Source organism: Lissotriton helveticus, chromosome 10 (genome assembly GCF_964261635.1).
Source record: "Lissotriton helveticus chromosome 10, aLisHel1.1, whole genome shotgun sequence".
Classification (NCBI taxonomy): domain Eukaryota; kingdom Metazoa; phylum Chordata; class Amphibia; order Caudata; family Salamandridae; genus Lissotriton; species Lissotriton helveticus.
Genome location: NC_136071.1, coordinates 702,726,066 through 702,740,730, shown reverse-complemented (window position 1 = coordinate 702,740,730; position 14,665 = coordinate 702,726,066).

The window sequence follows — 14,665 nt, the reverse complement described above, 5'->3', positions numbered from 1 at the left end:
GAAGCCGACTCACATCGTAAACTAAAGAGGGACCCTGACATCTCAATGAGGAGGAAGAGAGCAGGGAGAAACACAGGTTAAAGTACAGAGTCTTCCTCCAAAGAATTATACTCTAGTGGGTAACTACTCCACACTATATAGTTCGTTGTCCCGCAGATTATGAAACATTACAACATGATATCAATTCACATTTTATTAGTATCAAAAAATTAAATAAGGTAAACACTTAAAAACACAATAAAAATAGTTTGCTTAGGGTGCGTGGCTAGCAGCTGAATGGAATGGTTGCTTGTTAAAGCGGCTCCGCATCCCTTGCCGATATATCCGTTCCACTTATCCGCCTAAAGCACCGGAGAGTTCCTCACATATGGGGGATCTCTTGTAGAACCAGTCTGGCACAAAACTCCAACCTGTGTGCAATGCTTGGCTGCCTGAACCGGTGAGAATTCCCTCCATTGCTGAGCTCCGCTGAACCCAAGATGGCGGTCGGATAGTGGAGAGCCTGAGCCGCGGTGAGACTGAGAGATCACTGTCCCCAGAGTCCAGGTGAAAGAACCCTCGCCAGCGACGGCAGCCGTGTGGACCTGAGACCCCTGGGAGCAGTTGTGAGAGGATACGACATTGTGGCCAAGACGAGAGGCCTAAAGGACGGCCGCGGCTATGGCGGGCGGGCGGCAGGGCCAACTCGGGGGTCACACTACGCGAGGTCCCCGGCTGGTGGGTCTACCTCAATACCGCCAGGATGCCCCCGGAGGACAGCTGCAAGTCGAGGGTGATGGAGCAAGGATTCGCACGTACAGCGACTTGCTTGAATCAAGAACCTCAAATAACATTAATTAAAATGTAATCAACATGTTCGTATTACTAATATTGCACATTTCTACATTACACGGGGTGTCCCAGTAACGCTTGCCTATGTGTCTACTTATACTAAAACGCTTGCCACTAAAATGGCCGCTGCTTAGTGGGAAATTTCTTCTGACGTGACGTACTCGCAGTTCTGGTGGGAATCTTTGCACTTGCGCACTAGCTACAAAAATGGCCGCTTTGTGTCTCACATGCCGACGCTTGCCCTGCAGCTTTCTGCATTGCTGTTCGTTTTGCACTAATCTTAATGCTATAGTTAATATAAAGTAAGGGGAGTCATATAGGGATTCCTGGTATACAGTGTATTAATTTATTTCTATGTTCTAAATTGTTGTCCTTTACTTTTCATGTGGTGAGTCTTTTAGTCCGGGGAGGTGTACGAAACCCCATCTTAGAAGTCCCTACTGCGCATGTCACCCTGGCAGAGGGAAGAAAACCTTGTACCAGTAGAACCCAGCCAACTGGCAGCCACAGTCAAGATGCTCATGAGAATCGACCTGTGACCCAGCAGGACAAAGCTGAACTGTACTGCATTTGTAACAATTGTATATTAAATTGTATGCACCATTGTTAGGAAGAGCACATATCCTGGGAACCCCAAATTCAATAGGTGGTCCCAAAAGATGCAAATTGGGGCTTGTAGAAGTTTAGTCCTGGTTGGTGTGTTGACCTGTCCTACTTGAGGACCAATCAAAATTGGGGATTCTTACACTTGCAACATTTGGGGGGTGGTACACTGACCCAACAAACAGTATAACTAGCCTAGGTTTAGCTAGAGAAATTGTCCGACTTGTCCGAATAGCTGACCTGTCACTGACCCAACGCACTCAATAGGTGACTGATACAGAGAGCTGTGGAGCGCTCTGTCCGTAATTTCCATAGACCCAAGCGGGGTTTTAAGAACCTTAAGTGCTGGCGGAGCACTTTGCTGGGGAATTCGATAACCCAATCGGGGTTCTGACTGATAGCTGCAGAGAGGGTGTAGCGCAGGCGTTGCTACCGAACTGCGGGTGCTGGTCTTTCCTTGATGGTCCTGTCCTGATCCTAATCTGGTTTTCCTGTCCTGTCCTGGGGTGTCCATTCTGCACCTGCTGGCCTACTGGCGACTGTCCTTCCTTGGGGTTTCTCCTGTCCTTAACTGACCCGTGGCCAGGGTTGGTCTTCACACCGTTCTAGGTAAATATAGTACTGGGGAACCTATTCTGCATCCTTCATTATTTTCCTTGCTTTAATAAAGACGTGCTCTTGCATATTGATTTTCCATGCTTTTCCTCTTGCACTGATAAATGATAAAATCATACATTATCGTTGTTATACTAGCACGTTCCAATTCTTGCCCTTCCTATAAGCACTATCCTACGTACAGTTCATGAAATATAGATGTTCCTTTCCTTTACCCTCCATTAGCTAAATGAAATGATTGCTCTGAAATATTAGCGTGGTCCACTTTTACCTTCCCCATAGTTACATGTTACCTTTCAAAGTTTCCGTAGACTGATTAAATTCTTGAACTTTGTCTACTTTTGCCAGGATATATAAACTGCGACATTCTAGCATGTTCCTTATTTTTCCCCGTCCTTTAGTCACTGCACGTCTAGTCTAAATTCCTGAAAATTCATACTAGCATGTTCCCTGTTTTTACCTTCCCTTAGAGTCCTAAATGGTTGGTCTTATTTACTTCCTATATGGATATGTGCTCTTTATAATTCTAGTTATTGACAGTTTACTTGCTGTGAACCTCATGCTTTCTGATCTTGAAGAAATTTAGATAAAGGTTTTAAAGCTTCCTGAGTCTGTGGTTATTATATGAATGCAAACATAGAAAAGGTATTTTGTATTTTGGTATCTGCCTTTCTTTTACAGCTAGCTCCCTGATCCATTGTGGTCATAGGTACCCATAACGGTGGATTGGTAAGTCGGGTACATTGGAAATACAATAGGAAGTTACAGGGTTACTGATAGTAGAGTGTAAGGTTACCCGATTAATAAATATGGTGAATTGAAATTTATGGGCCCAATGTGCATATGGTAAAATTATAATCGGGTGACCTGCGCGCTCTATCAAGGGTGAGGAGGCATGGCTGAGAGGCGGGTGGAGAGGGGTTTGCCCTTGCTGTGCTGGCCGGTGTTCCCCGCAATACCGGAAGATCTGACTGCAGATGGCTGGGTGGCCTGGGTGCTGGTAAATCCGCCTGGAGCCAGCAACTGCGGCCTGCATGGCGAAACCTTGGCGGACCCAGAGTCGAGGCGGACTGGAGCCTGACCCTGCTGTAGGACCTGCTGTCCTTTGTCACTGGGCCCCGGGAGCGAGATTCCCTATCGGCAGGGGGGGAGCGACGCCAACCAGGACGCCCGTGGGGCTGCACATGGGAGCGCGGGACTGAGTGAGCAGCAGTGAGGTCTGGGAGTATTGCAACTGAGGCAAATCTACGGTGGGGCCCATCAGGGTCGCCCTTCTACGCGGATCTCCCGGCTTTCGGGCTGCCCACTGGATGTTGGACCCCATACATTTCACCCGGGCAATCCCTGAAGGCCGCCATAAAGCACAGGTGAGGAGGGGCAGACAAGGGCAGACGCAAAGTACAGAGCGGCGCAAACGGAGGCGGTGGGGACAGTGTGGCAGAGCTGCTGGCTCTCCCCGGTGTGGGAACCCTGCACTGCGGACTGCCTAGCTGGACTGAAACACCACCCTTTCCGCAGCTTAACTTTGGCGGCCTTTGACAACAGACAAGTGGGGACTCATATCTAGAAACCCACAGCTATATTTGGGACTCTGTTTATCTCTCTAAGGTCCACCGGCCACAAAAGCCCTTATTCACGACACCTGCCTGCAAAGAATCCAAGACCTCAGCCCCATCGAAGGGACATCCCCCTTCCCATCTACGATGCAGGCGAGTTTGGAGCTGAATGCGGGGAGAGCACTAGTGGTGGTGACAAGGAAATAATCACACAACAAGACCACGGTGTAGGCGTTGGGCCTTTCTGCGTTGCGCCGGGCGGGAATCCCCCGGTCGAAGAAGCAGTCCCCCTACTTAAGACCAAAAGAACCACCTAGAACTCAGACAGGCCAACCAAGAAGTGACTCTTCCTATACATAGGCGGTGGCCATTGCAGGTGGGTTTCCCTTCCAACGTGCACCATATTCAGCACTGATGGCCGCGAACAGAGGGGTTAAGTCAACCATGCAAAAACAATTAGCCAAGTTTGCCTGGAACTCTTGAGGAGAGAACAAAGAAATGACATCTGAAAGGGACCCGAAGTCCTCACCGACCACTCCCACGGAAAAAACTCCCACCCTTGAAGACGTCATGGAAGCCATAGCTGGAGTGCGGACTTCCCTAGAAATGTGACTAGACTCAGTCAATAGTGAGGTCACCCTGCTGCGGGCAGACCTGAGAAAGATGGACTCCAAGGTCAAAGATGTCGAGATTAAAACAACAGCCCTCATAGCTGATACCTCCACTCTTCAACAGCAAGTGGCCCAACTCCAAGATCAACAGAAGAAGATGGGGGTGCTCTTGGATGTTTACAAAGGGAGGGCAAGATGGAATAACATCCGTATTCTTGGGGTCCCGGAGCGAATGGAGGGGCCCGCAGTTGATCTGTTCATAGAAGACCTGATACTCAAGAACCTCCAACCCAAGCGCCTTTCCAGCTATTTTTCTATTGAACGGGCTCACAAAGTCCCCGGGGTCAACCAAAATCTGGGGCTCCCCCACGCCCTAATATAGCACGAGTATTTAACTTTCGTGATAGGAATGTGATCTTACAAACTGCACGTGCATGTCTACCGACGACACTGGAAGACGCACAAATCACCTTTTTTCCAGATTTTACTGTGAAGGTTCAAGCACGTCGACGCAGCTTTACGGAGGTCAAAAAAGCCCTCAGGGACAAGAACATAAAATATACTCCATGCTGTTCCCAGCAAAACTACGGGTGGAGTCCGAGGGAAAGGCCTGTTTTTTCCTGTCCCCGGAAGAAGCATAGGAATGGATAGAAGGGTGGCGCCCCGTAGGGAAGCAATCAGAAGGCCGGAGAACTGATGGCTCTAAAAACAACCAACGGATCCCTCCATCAACGAGGGAACGGAACTCTGGCGACGAACCGGATGGATCACACTGACCTATACAGATGAAACCTAAAGAGCAGGCCTCATGTACTGTTTGACCATGGAAACAACCAATCTCGCAGACCCTCTTCTCTATTTGCTAAAGGCCGAAGTGTCCGTGGCTCTCCGACCTTCACATCTGCTTTATTTCGGTGGCAATAGATGCGCACACGCCAAGACTAGAGACTTACTCTGTTCCATATACTAAGACTAGAATTTGATACATAAAGTTTAATTGTACTATGATACCACTGCATCGGTAAGGCGAGGGGCAGAGGTGGTTAACGAGACACCCCGCAAATGGTTGGGTGGACGACGGGCACACTGCCTAGTTGGGGAGTGGATAGTTTAATGTCCGCTGGCAGGGGGGCAGGGAGGTGGGGTTGGAGAGGGGGGTGGGAGGGAGTTGGGGTTTTGATGGTTAAAATGTTCTTTTTATCAAGCAGAGCTTCCCATAGAATAAGGTCTCCTAAGTATCGAGAAGCCCGTGCAGGTGTCAATGGCCGGTTAGGACCGAGGACTAAGTGTTCCACCCTACTAGGGACTTATGTAACTTCCATGGCTACGAGTGGAGCCCCTGGTTGGGTGTATGGGTTACTACCATGGATGTCCAGCTCAATTCCCCCTAAACTTCCACCATGACGGACTCCCTAGAAAGAACACTATTGATCATGATGTGGAATGTGAATGGTCTGGGTAATAAAATAAAAAGAGGGGTGGTCCTGCAATACCTTAAAAGGCACGCACCAGACCTAGTCTTATTACAAGAAACACATCTAGTGGGGAATAACTGTCAAGCGCTCCAGCGTTGTAGCTATAAACTCTTGGTGCATTCTGGGTTCACACCAACTAACACCTGGACCGACCCTCAGGGAAGATTTGCGGTGCTAGAGGCCATCTGGGAGAGAAGGCCACTGAATGTCATTTCGGCCTATCTCTCACCGGTGCTGGGAGGGTTGGCCCTGCGGGATTTGGGTAGGGTGCTACTAGATCTCCCCCAGGGCACAATGATCCTAGGAGGCGACTTCAATATGACGATGGATGACGAGCTCGATAGGCACCTTCAGAGACAGTCCCCTCGCCGTGGGTCGGGCTGGCAGACTTTACGCACGCAATGGCGCTGGAGGACTTGTGGTGATTATTGACCCCAGACATATCCCACTTCACACACTATTTGAATGCCCATAATGGCATGTCCCGTTTCGATTATTTCTTTACTTCCACCACAGATATAGGTAACTTTCAACGTCTTAAGGGACTCCCCCGAGGCATCTCAGACCACTCCCTTCTTAGTGTTGAGCTCACTTATCACGGCAGATTACCAGAGGGCCAATAATAATTAACCCGTGGCTCCTCAAAATTCCTGACATTAAGGAAGACCTGGCTGAACACACAGAACATTATTTTACTGAAAATGTGGGTTTGGTTGAGTCGGCCACTATAATATGGGAGGCGTACAAAGCAGTCATTAAGGGACGGGCCCTGGCATTAAAAGTTGGGTATATCCGCAAACAAAATGGGCAGCTGACTCAGATTGAAAGCGATCTGCTCCTTATTGAGTCTGCACATAATGCAGCTTCTACAGATGACACGGCACGGAAACTCAAGATTACACAATTGGAATACAAAGCCATGGCGCGAGAGAAGGCCCAGGCAAGATTCCTTCAGACTCGCCATAGGGTCTATGAACTCGGGGATCGAGCCGGCAAGATGCTGGCATGGCTGTAAAAACGAGATCAAGGTGCTAGGTGGGTCCTGCTATATGGTACGCACATAACGGATCCCCAGGACATTGCGGCAACATTCGCGGATCACTTGGAGGATGTTTACACCGTACACCTCAGAAGACTCACGTCAGCTCCTGGAGGAGATTACTTTGCCCACGCTTTCCAAAGCTAATGTAGCGGCCTTGGATGCCGATATCACGGCTGATGAAATTTGCAACGCAATCTTTGCCATTAACTCAGGGAAAGCCATGAGACCTAATGGCGTCCCCATTGAATTCCTGAAGGGGATGGCCCTTAAAGTAGCCCCCACCTCAAAAAATATGTTTGAAGAGAGCCTAGAAAAATGTGCTCTACCCCTAGACCAAAGACTGGCCTCCATTGTGGTCCTTTGCAAACCGAACAAGCCAGCGACTGAGTGTAGCTCCTATAGACCTATCTCATTTGATCAGTGCAGAAGCCAAGGTCTTGGCTAAACTTCTAGCCACTAGACTTCTCACAGTCCTTCCCTCTTTGGTCCATGAAGATCAATCGGGCTTTCTACCAGGTCGCATTACGGCCCTGAATATTCGCCGGGTGTATAATGTACTGGGGAGACAGCCTTATTTACAGGAGGACGCAGTGGTGCTGTCTCTTGACGCCACCATGGCGTTTGATTCGATAGAGTGGTCCTATCTCTTCGAAGTGTTAGCAAGATTCGGACTCGGTCCAAAGTTTAGACAATGGATTGCATTGTTGTGCACAGACTTGCTGGGACAGGTCAGGGTTAAAAACACACATCGCGCATGTTCACATTGCATAGAGGGACAAGGCAAGGCTGCCCTCTGTCCCCATTATTGTTTGCATTGACCCTGGAACCATTGGCCCATTGGATTCGTCATGATGCCTCCAGAAGAGGTTCAAAATGAGGGGAAAATACTGTGGACAAAATCTCGCTCTATGCAGACGACATCCTTATTTATTTAACTTCCCCTCGTGCCTCCATTAACAGTTTGCTCCTCGTCATCACTAACTTTGGGAAATATTCCGGCTACTCTATCAACTGGTCCAAGTCAGTCTTATATGTGTTACATGGCCCCCCGCCCCTTCTGTCCCGTGGCTATACCATCAACCTGGCCCCGGAAGGTTTTAAATACCTTGGCATCTTTATTACACCAGATCCTAAATTGTTCTATGAGCACAATCTTTTGGGCCCCCTTAAAAGACTACAAGAAGATGTCACGCTTTGGAGGCCGCTGTCCCTGTCCCTCCTAGGTAGAGCGGCCTTATTTAAAATGCTAGCGATCCCCAGATTATTGTATGCCCTGCAAAACTGCCCCTTCCCAATCACGGACTCTTGTTTCAACACCTTAGAGGGAACTCCACAAGCTCACAAAGGGGTGGTACGACGGGGGCATTGCCCTTCCAGACATGAGCCTCTACTACTGAGCATCGCAGCTAGTGGTCACAAATCAATGGCTTTATGGATCCCCTACTAATCCAGCCTTCCACCTTGAGAGATATCAAACGGTTTGGGAGGGGTATCTGGGTGCACTTTACAGTAAGATCCAGAAGAACCGCTACCTGGGACCAATTGCACAGACGGTAGCCTTATGGCACAGGGCCAATAAACGTTTGGGGTGGGCCAACAAACTCACAAAAGCCAGACCACTGTGGTCCTCACAGAGGCTCGGCTCCCTTTGCTTGCTATTGGGGTTCGACAAGTGGGACACAATTGGTATAACTGCACTGGGGGATCTTGTCCACAAAGGGAAACTTCTCACCTTTTTAGACCTACAACAGAAATATGCTCTTGCACAAGGTGAGATTTTCCGCTATTTGCAGATTAGACATGCTATTCTTACACAAGTGTCTGACCTCTCCTCCCTCCCCGACACATCTCCCCTGGAGGGTAGACTGCTCTCCAAACCACTCCTGATGAAGGACATATCCTGCACTTACCGTAAACTATGATCAATCTGCCAGACTCTTTTCAAACTCTACGAGAAAATTGCCAATCAGACCTAAGTCAACTGGAAGACGAGTACTGGCAGACGGCACTGATGTCTCCCAGGGAGACAGCAATAAGCCATCGCCTTCGTCTGATACAACTAAAAATATTACATAGATCCTATATGTCCGGAATCCTCCTGGCCAAGATAGGAAGACGCTCCGATGATTTGTGCTTGAGAGCTTGTGGCCAGACAGGTACTTTTTACCACATCCTGTGGGATTGTCCCCATATCCGGCCACTGTGGGAAAGGGCAACCCAAAAAATGGCTGATAAATTAGGTACACCTATTTCACTGTCACCCTGAGAAGGGATCTTGAATATTTGGGAGGCCACAGACCTCACAGAGATAGAGCAGCAATTGGTGGCTTTGGGGTACCTGCTGGTGAAGCGTACAATTGCCATGCATTGGGGAGCCAGTGTGCGACCATTGACAATTGGATGGGTGGCAGAAATGGACAGATGCATGATTGCCGAAAAAAAAGTCTATAAACTTAGAGGCTGCAGTAAGAAATGGGACAAAAAGTGGGGGAAATGGAACACCTATAGGGGAGAAATCTGTAGTTCCCTGACTGCAGATATGGCATGGACAGAACCAGATTTGTAAATCCCCGGGCCCAGTGACACACATTCTCCGCTAGCCAACAGTGTCTGTCTTAGTGATTCTTGTCTACCACTGTATTACTGTGTTGATGACTCCGCACTGTTTTAATTCAATAAAATTGTTATTAAAAAAAATAGTTTGCTTTTTCGTGTGACAATGTAAACAGTACATAAACAGAGGCCCATGGTGGAAATACAAGGCAACATACACAGCATTACATCTCTGACATTGACATGAAAAGAATTTTTAACAATTATAAACACCTAACAAAGACACCATATACGATAAGATAATGAACAACAATACAGAAACAAAGACTGTGAAAATGCCTACGCGCGTTTCGAAACAAATAAAAAACAAGCATATACTCAGTTCCTTCTTCAGGGCGAGAAAATGATAGCAGGTATTTCGAGGGCCATCTGCATACAATTGGAGCAACCACCGGATATGTGGTGTCGCAAGCTCACAAGCCGTTAATCTGCGGGAACAACAAAGTAGATAAGAACCCTACATGGTCTGATAAGACAATAAATAGTAACAACCCAGTTTGAGCTTGCGAGGTAAGTATGTTAACATACGTAAGAACAACGTTACCAGTGTTAGGTAAAAGATCAGACTGCAGAAAAGACACCACCACCAGAGGAGTAAGTAGGCATAGCTTAAAGTTTAAACAAAGAAAATAAAGGTCAGTGTCTACGTATACATATAAAGCGATACAAAAGGGGATGATGGACGGAGCGTTTGCCACTGGAGTCAAGCAAGCCCGGCTGAAGACGGCTGTAATGCCAGAAACCGGTCCTGGGAAGTTTGATTCCGGTCCAGGGAAGACATGGCTTGGCAGTTCGGGCTGTACTGTTCCCATGAGGCACAGGGTCAGACTGATTTGCATATGGCCATGTCTGAACTGGGGTGGCGGAGTGAGCTAAAGAACGGTGATGGATTAAACCCAGATCACTTGACTGGGGGTGAGTGTTTGTATTGTCAACGCTCCGTCCATCATCACCTTTGGTTTTTCTTTGTTCGCCCTAAGTTGGCAGGGTATGCTCAGACGTGAGTCCCTTGCTCACTTTGCCACTGGAGTCAAGAAAGCCCGGCTGAAGACGGCTGTAATGCCAGAAACCGGTCCTGGGAAGCTTGATTCCGGTCCAGGGAAGACATGGCTTGGCAGTTCGGGCTGTTCTGTTCCCGTGAGGCACAGGGTCAGACTGATTTGCATATGGCCATGTCTGAACTGGGGTGGCGGAGTGAGCTAAAGAACGGTGATGGATTAAACCCAGATCATTTGACTGGGGGTGAGTGTTTGTATTGTCAACGCTCCGTCCATCATCACCTTTGGTTTTTCTTTGTTCGCCTTAAGTTGGCAGGGTATGCTCAGACGTGAGTCCCTTGCTCACTTTGCCACTGGAGTCAAGCAAGCCTGGCTGAAGACGGCTGTAATGCCAGAAACCGGTCCTGGGAAGCTTGATTCCGGTCCAGGGAAGACATGGATTGGCAGTTCGGGCTGTACTGTTCCCGTGAGGCACAGGGTCAGACTGATTTGCATATGGCCATGTCTGAACTGGGGTGGCGGAGTGAGCTAAAGAACGGTGATGGATTAAACCCAGATCACTTGACTGGGGGTGAGTGTTTGTATTGTCAACGCTCCATCCATCATCACCTTTGGTTTTTCTTTGTTCGCCCTAAGTTGGCAGAGTATGCTCAGACGTGAGTCCCTTGCTCACTTTGCCACTGGAGTCAAGCAAGCCCGGCTGAAGACGGCTGTAATGCCAGAAACCGGTCCTGGGAAGCTTGATTCCGGTCCAGGGAAGACATGGCTTGGCAGTTCGGGCTGTACTGTTCCCATGAGGCACAGGGTCAGACTGATTTGCATATGGCCATGTCTGAACTGGGGTGGGAGAGTGAGCTAAAGAACGGTGATGGATTAAACCCAGATCACTTGACCGGGGGTGAGTGTTTGTATTGTCAACGCTCCGTCCATCATCACCTTTGGTTTTTCTTTGTTCGCCCTAAATTGGCAGGGTATGCTCAGACGTGAGTCCCTTGCTCACTTTGCCACTGGAGTCAAGCAAGCCCGGCTGAAGATGGCTGTAATGCCAGAAACCGGTCCTGGGAAGCTTGCTTCCGGTCCAGGGAAGACATGGCTTGGCAGTTCGGGCTGTACTGTTCCCATTAGGCACAGGGTCAGACTGATTTGCATATGGCCATGTCTGAACTGGGGTGGCGGAGTGAGCTAAAGAACGGTGATGGATTAAACCCATATCACTTGACTGAGGGTGAGTGTTTGTATTGTCAACGCTCCGTCCATCATCACCTTTGGTTTTTCTTTGTTCGCCCTAAGTTGGCAGGGTATGCTCAGACGTGAGTCCCTTGCTCACTTTGCCACTGGAGTCAAGCAAGCCCGGCTGAAGACGGCTGTAATGCCAGAAACCGGTCCTGGGAAGATTGATTCCGGTCCAGGGAAGACATGGCTTGGCAGTTCGGGCTGTACTGTTCCCATGAGGCACAGGGTCAGACTGATTTGCATATGGCCATGTCTGAACTGGGGTGGCGGAGTGAGCTAAAGAACGGTGATGGATTAAACCCAGATCACTTGACTGGGGGGTGAGTGTTTGTATTGTCAACGCTCCGTCCATCATCACCTTTGGTTTTTCTACGTATACATATAATCCATATTGCACCTACTCTGGAGAAACAAAGCGCCAGTGTGGTCCTTGAGTCCATGGGGGTAAGAATCAAAAGGGTCAAAAAATCCACAGGAGTCTAACAGAAGAATAACAGTCAAATAACCAGAGAGGCCTCCGCTGATTAGACCATGGTTAAGAAAACAGAAGTAAAAAAGTAGATGTGGAAAAGCAAATATTACCACAATGCGAACCAATCGTGAGTAGGCACTAGGTCCTAGACGCCTGCTGTCAATAGTAGGACTAAAGGAGACCGTCCCCGGTCGAGATTTTGGGAGGAACTGGGAGTTGCGAACATATACCCCCAAGTTCAGATAAAATGTGGTTCTCTGCTGTCTACTAATTAAATGGGGAGAATAGTGTTCCACAAATCAGCGGTGTATATATCTACCAGACAACCTGTTGACCAAGGTGACTGGGCGCAGGATATAGCTTTATAGAGCCCAAGTCCAAGCAGATGGGCAGGGAAAGGAGGGCGCAGATCACAACCTCAATCTAAAGGAATAAATAACCCATAAGAGCTCCATAAGCTATGAGTCCTGGTGGGTTAAAAGGAGTGCCCAGGAGGGATATACTTACATACAGATGGAGGTGTGGGGTCCAATTAGCCATAGACAGACCATGAGTAAAATGATGATCAGGAAGGGGTATATATCGTCAGATGTAGTAGGTAAAACTTCTGTGTGACGTTCTATGGAGATAAAAGAATATAAAAGGTAAACGTCATTTAAACGGTCTACCGTAGTGTGTGAGTCTCTGTAATCCTAGATGACTCAATTATTTGGGGTCAGGTCTAAGATGATGCGGACCCCGGGACATATAGATTACACAGGGACTTCCCGACAGACCGCCTAAAAATTTATGAGTTATGTGCTCCATGGCTTTAAGAACATTCAAATTCCGCTGAAAAGAGAAAGTCACAGGGGCCAGGGATAAAGAATAAAACACAACCAGGCCCTACAGTGAATAAACGAAGTAGCAGGGTCATGGCCTAGCTAGGCGTGAGGTAGAGGGGGAAGTAAATACATAACCTCAGCCTGGGCACACATGGGGCTATAGGTCAAAATAATGTAAAAATAAATGCAGAGGGAGGAAATCCCGCTGAATCGAGCGGTGATGCCTGGCAAGAGATTAGAAAAACCAGGCACTCGAATGAAGGAGGAAAACGCGGAGTTGGCTGTAAGGGAAACAAGGGCGGATCTGTGGGCACGGTGAAATGGAGGCGAGCAGGGAAAGAGATCCCGCACTGCCGCGTGAACATATTAAATAAGGATACTATACATAAACGTAAAAGTGCATGGCTTACCTAGAATCGGAATGTAAGGGTCCGTGACGGCTTCTCTGGTCTTGCTGGGGTAGGTAAAGATGCCCATGCTGGATGTCATTAAATGCAAACGAAAGGAGGCAGGCCGCCATCATCGGCGAATGGTGTCTCCACAACTAGAGCTCTCACAGAACATCCGAGTAATGCACCTGTGTGGAACCAGGAAGTATTGAGCTCAGGCGTGCTTGAACGAAAAGCGACAACCGGATGGGGCAGGCAGGCGTTGCGGGCATCAATAAGCGGACACAGTAAAATAGATCAGCTAGGCATACTCCGGACACTGGTAAAGAAACTAAGCGGTAATAAAGGAACAAAATAGAGTCGATGGACAAAGTGATAATAAATAAAGTATATGTAATGATGATGGGGCGAATAAACAATAAAGTTAACAATAAGGGATAAAAAATGTGGTTAAAGTACAAAGGAGTGGGGCAAATAGACAACAAAGATGGCCACTAGAGAAACACAAATGTGGTTCAAGTGCGGGGTATATGTAGATACAGAGTAAGGGTCCAGGGATCCTTTCATAAAAGGGCATTCTCCCAAGGAAGATTGAGTCCTTGTTTCGCTGTTTGGAGAGTAAAGATCCAGAAAACTTCCCTTTTACGCCTGATGGCATCTCTATTGCCAGACTCAGAGTTGGTGATTCTCTCAAGTATGAGCCATTTGAGGTCAGCTTCCACATGGCCACAGATATACCAGTGTTCTACCAGGGGTGCTCCAGTCCGTCCGTTTTTGATGGCGGATTTATGTTCGCTAAATCTAACTCTGAATTCTCTGCCTGTTTCCCCTACATATTCCAGGTTGCAGGGACAGAGAATCAGGTAGATAACATTGGCAGTCTTGCAGTTGTTCATTTGCTTGAACATGCATGTTTGGTTTCCCCATTGAAGAACGTCAGTGACCACAGCGAAACTGCAAGCATGGCAGTTGCTGCATTTATGGGTCCCTGTCACCGGGTTATTACCCGTAATGGATTTTTGGACAAAATCCGGTCTTGGGGTGCAGATGGATTTAACCAGCAAGTTGCGTAGATTTTCGTTGCGACGAAACGCCAACATAGGTCTGGGTAGGGGATTTTCCTGTCCACAGTTCAGAATGTGCCAGTTGGAGGTAATTATCTGGCGCAGTTTATTGTTGCCATTAGAGTGTCTAGTAATGTAGACAATTTTGTCTTGCTCCGAGTTGGTCTTACCTTGAAACAACGATTCGCGGTTGTAATACTTTGCCCTCTTGAAGGCGTCTCTAATTACTCATTTGGGATAGCCTCGATTGAGTAATTTGTGTTTAAGAAGTTCTGCATGTGTGTTATATACAGTAATGGTGGTACCATTCCTCCGAATACGGAGGAACTGGCTGAAAGG